We start from the raw sequence: 6,561 nt of genomic DNA, 5'->3' as shown, positions 1-6,561 counted from the left end.
TTTTTTTTTCAAATGTGCCCTTTTATTTTTCGTTACTTCCTCGTACTTGAGAAACTTTTCATGTTATAAAGTGAACTTTTCATACATTCTTAACACTAGTTCACTTAAAAAAAAAGTTTGGTTTACTATTCACCAAGGATTTTTGCGCAGAAAAACTTCGTCAAAAAACAATATTTATTAAGGTCCGGCGGCTGCTGTTCAGTACACTTTTGAAGAATTTTTGTGTTTCACATATCTTATCAATCACAAAACTTCACCAATTATCAACTAAACAAAAGGGTCCGTAATCATCATTCAAAACAACAATCCGGTGACAGCGCATTAGTGCCCTTTCAGCTCTCTTCGAAATTGCATAGAGAAAGGGCCCATTATGATCAACAGTTGGAAAGTTAAAAGGGACTATTAACGATTTTTTTTTTAATTATGAGTTCCATTGCGAAAATCAACAAAAGTTAAGAAGCATTTAAGCAGAGTTGAGGATAATTATGTGTTTTATCGTATCATCAGTAAAAATACCATCAGTCAAGCTTCTTTTTCAAATAGGAATTGAAACAAGTTGTCCACTTTTTGCAAGCGATTTTCTCGAATCGCGGTGTTTGGTTTTGTGCCCTAATGAAATATTTGGCTCGAATTTCCAAAAATTCAAAAGATTTTTAAGATTTTTGCATTTTAAACTAATTTCAGCTGATTGCACTCAAATTCCCATTGCAATTTTGAAGTTTTTTGAAAATATATTTTTTTGCCCCCTGATTTTTCGGGCCAACATTATTGAAGGGGGGAGACAAAAACTTTAAATAAAATTTTTACCAACCTTATTGTAGTTAACTAACTATTAAAACTTATAAAACTTTATTGACAATTACTTCTTTTAGTACCTTTAACAATTCTCTACAAGGTTCAATATGATTTCATACTACCCGAGCATGGGTAAATAACAAGGGAAATGCGTAAGAGTACCTTTCTCTAGTATCAATACCAATAGAAATCTAGAAAATCGAAACCTATACTTTTCAAAAGATTTCCATCTTTCTTGTCACCCTTATGTGCAGTTAATTTTATCAATTTTAATGCAAAAAAAATAATGCTTTAAGAAGGTTTTCTGTTCGTTTCAATCATATATTTTCAAATTTTTAATTAAAGAGTTAAATTTCAAAATCACAAATCGTATCAAAAAACTTGATAATATTTACCACAAAAAAAAAACAATTTTATTGTTAAAATTCATTCCGATGCAAATTTTAAATAAAAATCGCGTTTGAAGTTTATAAGCTTGTCTTAACATCAAATCTTCTTAAAAAAGTTCTCAAAATTTCACAACCCCATCAACACAATTTCACCCCCAAGAAATCAATCACTCTAATAAACGCTCCCGACATCGGTTAATCGAATCATCATAACCAGCGGGCGTCCCAAAAGGCAGCTCCGAGACAGACAACAATTACGACACTTCCGACGTTTGGCCGCCGTCCGTCCGTCCGTCAACCGCCACATGTGTCCACGTCAATTGTTGTCCATCCATCAGTAGTAAAAAAGGCAGAAAAAAAACACTTTTTTAGTCATTTTCCCATCATTCCACTCTTCTTCCTCCCCTCAGACAGTGACTAAACCATATTATTCGAGTTTGATTTGATTTGACGAACGCTAACAAGAAGCCTTCCTATTGTCACTATTGGAAGTGTGTGTGTGCATCATGCATGTAATAAATTATGCTCATGATTTTGTTGTTTTCTGGTGAGTTTTCCCGCTTTTTATGATTTTTTTTTCTTTTTTTTTTGCAACACAAATCAATTCACACATCACCCCGCGTGATGAGTAATTTATGAACAACGGAGCGTAGGGAGATTTCCCATCAACGACATCAACGACTGGTAGGGAGGAAAAATCGTTTTTGGTGATTGATAAAAAATTGCCGATGATTGGCAAACACAAAAAGGTCGTTGACGGGATTGCCCGGGGTCAACAGGACGCACACGTTCCGGGTTTGGTTGGTGGTGGGAACCTGGGGTAAACTGTTGACAAAAGTGACACGTTACTTGGTTAAACAGGGGTTTTTTTGGAACTTGGACGGATGTCCGGAGGATATCCTGGTGGACGAAAAGCAAACATGGTAATTGGCATTCTGTTTAAGAATTGTTTTTAAAGTGCATAAGATTTAAAGATTATTTCTTTCGAGTCTGAATCGGGAATTTCATTTTTTTACATTTCTTAAAGAGGTAACAAATTTAAAATATTTTTTAGAGGATAATATAAAAAGATGGTAACAGAAAAGCCTGACTAACTGGACTCAGAAGAGTCACGATTGAAAATACTCTTCAAATCTGAATTGGTGAACCAGTTGCATAAAATTTGTCTGTACATCTTGTTGCACTAACCCAACTTGCAAGCTTTACACGTCTGATTAAGATGACCCCCATTGGCAAGTCGTAAAACCCTGAACTTCTTCCTCACACCTTCTTTTTTTACAGTCCAACGTCGTCTTTTTGCATCTCTTCAATCCGTCAGCCCCCAGAGAGCTCAGTCGGAGAAAAGCTCAGGTGTTTAATTTGTAATTGCCCTTCTTTTCCCCCACTTCATCCCAAAAAGCCATCCCAGTAACGTCTTTTTCGGTTCCTTCCTTTCCCTCGAAGGCTGGTCCAATCACCTCCGTCGTCCGGGAGAGGTGATTAAATTGAGGCCATAAAGGTTCCTGCAGCCCTCTCGGCTGCTGATATTGCATTACAGTTTTCGTTTTCTCGATCTTTTTCTCTGTTCTCGTACGACTCTTTTTTACTTTTTTCTGAATGTCTTTTTGGATTGAGGAAAAAAGGGAACGAAGGAAAAAACTCAAATTGGTACCGAACGAATTAAATGAAGCTTGAGATAATTATTTAAAATTGGAAATAATTACCTCTCTTTGACAGATGGTCGTCAATGTTCGATGACCGAAATGGACAGTGTTTGGTGGTGGCAGAGAGGTGACGCCTTTTGCTCGGGCGTTCGACTTTGCTTTGGCGTGGACAACGACCGAATTGACCGGTTGACTGTCATCGTTCGAAAGTGGCCGTTAGGATTTGGGTTTTGAGAAGTGAGTTGGTTTATGGATTGGATATGGATTATGAAGATAGTGGTATATTTTTGGATTATATGGAGACAATTATTTGATCGAATTTTTTTGTTTAGGTATTTGATATTTTCTCCAACCATTTTCAGTCTGCAAACTATCTAAATAAACAGCTGTGCAACATATTTGTCTACATACACTTTAAAGTTGTTATGACATTAATATTTATCAAATTGTTCGCTTTACAATAATGCCTTGGCGTTCTCGATTGCGAAATTCCTACTCGAAACTAGGTGTCCGAAGGCTTGATTGTTGAGGTAAGTGCAAAACTCGTTTTACACCTAAGCTCCCATCCACCCCGGGATTCAAACTCGCGACCTTTGGATTCTACACACTAAGAAAAAATCGTGTAATTTTCCGTCAAATTAGATGCACATAACTGGAGCATCAAATAAGATGTAAAATTACGTCAAATTTAAAATTACACGATCCGAACCACCAATCGAGGTCGTGTAAAATTACACTTAACGTGTTTTTGGTGGGCGATATTCTTATTGGAATTGTTCGATTCTGATCAGACAAACAAACACATTTAAAGCACGACCGTAACTGATGTTTATTTTGACATTATTATTATTAAATATACATTTTGTTTATTCACAGCCACAACAATTCTTTCTGTTTTTTTTTTTGTTTAAAATCACTTTGCAATATTATTGCGTTCATTCACTAGATGTTGTTGGTCGCCCTGTTGAAAGAAATCCGCGGTTCAAGGGAATCTGCTTCAAACTTATCAACTTCGCCATACCGTTACTTTCACCATTTAAACTTCCACTTTTCCGGGATGCTGATTCTTGCGACCGAAACATTGGCCCGCTTTAAAAACTGCAAATCCACGGCGCCCAGAACTGGGTTCCTGGTCAACCATCTTTCTGGAACAGGTCCGTAAGAAAGTAAACATTGCATCATCTGTAATGAGAAGCAGAGTGAATTTGAGATTAATCGATTTGATTCCTACAGAAATATAGTATATTTACCATTGCTAACTGCTTTCAAATGTTTTCGTTGGTCATTTAGCGCAAGTTCCGTCGAAATATCGTCAATAATTGAGGGGTAAATCTCCAGTCACAGCAACTTCTATGATTTTCAATATGGCTGTCACTTTTTTGCACAACACATTCGGCAAGCATGGGACGAAAAAAGAGCGTGATATTCTGTTTAATCTGATGTAAGATTACATCTTAAAACACGCTCCAGTTATGTGCATCAAATTTAATGTAATATTGGGTTAAAATTTACGCATTATTAGATTTGGCAAAATGTAATGATTTATGAAGCCAAGACAATGCAAATTTGGCCTTATTACAGCAAAACAAACATAAATTTACATCGAATTCTCAATTGCATGAACAAATATTACATCACATTAGCGATTCCGGTAAATGTAATATTCCAAATTTTTTGGTGTGTAACGACCGAACCTCTAGGTTAGACCCGGGCTTACTTATTTGTATGAAATTATTGTCGATAAAATAATCGTCTGACGATAACGGTAACACTGACCTACAAAAATTGATAAAATTGACTGCACAGACCAACTCGAGGGAGCTTAAACTTTGAGGTCCCCAAAACCACGTGCACTTTGATTTTTTCAAAAATATTTAGACAGGGCCGAAAGTTTGTAAGGAGAACTAGGGTGGAGAATCAGGCAGCAGGCTTAGCCAAATGGTTACGCTGTCCGCTTTGTACTTGTTTTTTTTCACTTTATTAAAGAATTGTTGTAAATTAAATCTTCACAAAATACCGTATTTTTTCGAAAATACTCAAATTTTCATAATTTGCAATATGAGTATCAAACGAATTGAAATTATTTATGCTTTTTCAATTTATTAGGTATTTTTTTGGGAAAGTACTAGAATATTCACAAATTACCGTATTTTTTCGAAAATACTCAAATTTTTTAAACATGCAATATTGTCTATGCTTTTTTTTACTTGATAAGAGTTTTTTTAAATACAAAAATTTTCACAAATTTCCTTAGTTTTTAAAAAAATCACAAATTTGAAAAAATAACAAATAGAAATTTTGTATGTTTTTTCGATTTATTTAAGTTTTTTTTAGAAGCTATTTTTTCACAAATTACCGTATTTTTTCGAAAATACTCAAATTTTCAAAATATGCAATATGGGTATCAAAGAAGCGAAATTCTGTTTGCTTTTTCACATTATTATAGCTTTTTTTATGAAAATACTAAAATTTTCACAAAGTACCATACTGAAAATTTTTAAAATTTGAGCATTTTAGAAAAAAATAAAGAATTTTCGAAAAAAAACTTCCATTAATGTGCAAATACTTATATTACAAATTTTGAAAATTTTTGGTATTTTAGAAAATTGCGGTAATTTGTTAAAATTTAAGTATTTTCCAAAAAAACTCTAATAAAGTAAAAATTTCGCTTCGTTAAAAACCAGTAATGCAAATTATGAAAATTTGAGTAGGGTAGGGTAGTCATCAATGAGACACTTTTGGTTTTTAACTTTCAACGATTTTTGTATTTTTTTCATCAGCATTTTTTAATGAGCTTTTTGATGCATTTTCTTTCTTTTAACGTGTTCTAACATTGACCAAAATATGAGATCGATCCGACCTCTACAGCCAGAGCTTTTCAACTGTCTCATTGTAGACGCACTAGGCAGGAACAATGAGACAGCTGGGGAACAATGAGACCCTCTACGAAAATCAATACTTTGCTAGTAAAACATTATATTTTGTATTGTTCCATTGCAGGTTACTTGCCTTGATCATTTTAAAGCAATTTTGCCAACTTGAAACTTTAATTAACAAAAGTTATACTAAAACGTATTTAAATTTAGTAAAATTCATTTCAAAAAAAAATCAAATTATTCGCTCTACAGCATTGCCTTGGCGTTCTCGATTACGAGATTCCTACTCGAAACTAGGTGTCCGAAGGCTTGATTGTTGAGGCAATTGCAAACCTCTCTTTACACCTTAGCTTCCATCCACCCCGGGATTCGAACTGACGACCTTTGGATTGTGATTCCAACTGCCTACAAGCGACTCCACCGAGGAAGGACCCAGGGAGACGACTCCCACACCTGGATTGAGCTAACGACCTAACCTCTAGGTTAGACCGGGACCAACATTTACTTCCCTGTCCGACGAAAGGCGTGATCAGACAAATCTCGTCTCAAAATTTGCCACCGGGACCTTCTGGGATCAAACCCAGGCCGACTGGGAGAGAGGCAACCACGCTTACCCCTACACCAAGGTCATTTATTTATACCAAATAACTTTATATTTTTGGCTAAATGAAGCTAAAACTCAATAAATATGCCAAAAATCACTTCCAATTCATGTTTTGAAGGATTTCCCTAGATTTTGAAAAGTTTCATGAAGAAAAATCAAAGTGTCTCATTGTTACCCATGGACAGCCCTGGATTCTAGGTATATTCTTAATGTTGGTCAAATCTAATGAAAGGCAATCGTAGCCCAACTCATGC

This window comes from Culex pipiens, chromosome 1, assembly GCF_016801865.2.
Source record: "Culex pipiens pallens isolate TS chromosome 1, TS_CPP_V2, whole genome shotgun sequence".
In the NCBI taxonomy this organism is placed as follows: domain Eukaryota; kingdom Metazoa; phylum Arthropoda; class Insecta; order Diptera; family Culicidae; genus Culex; species Culex pipiens.
The sequence above is the reverse complement of the archived record's forward strand: the minus strand, read 5'-3'. Positions refer to the sequence as shown.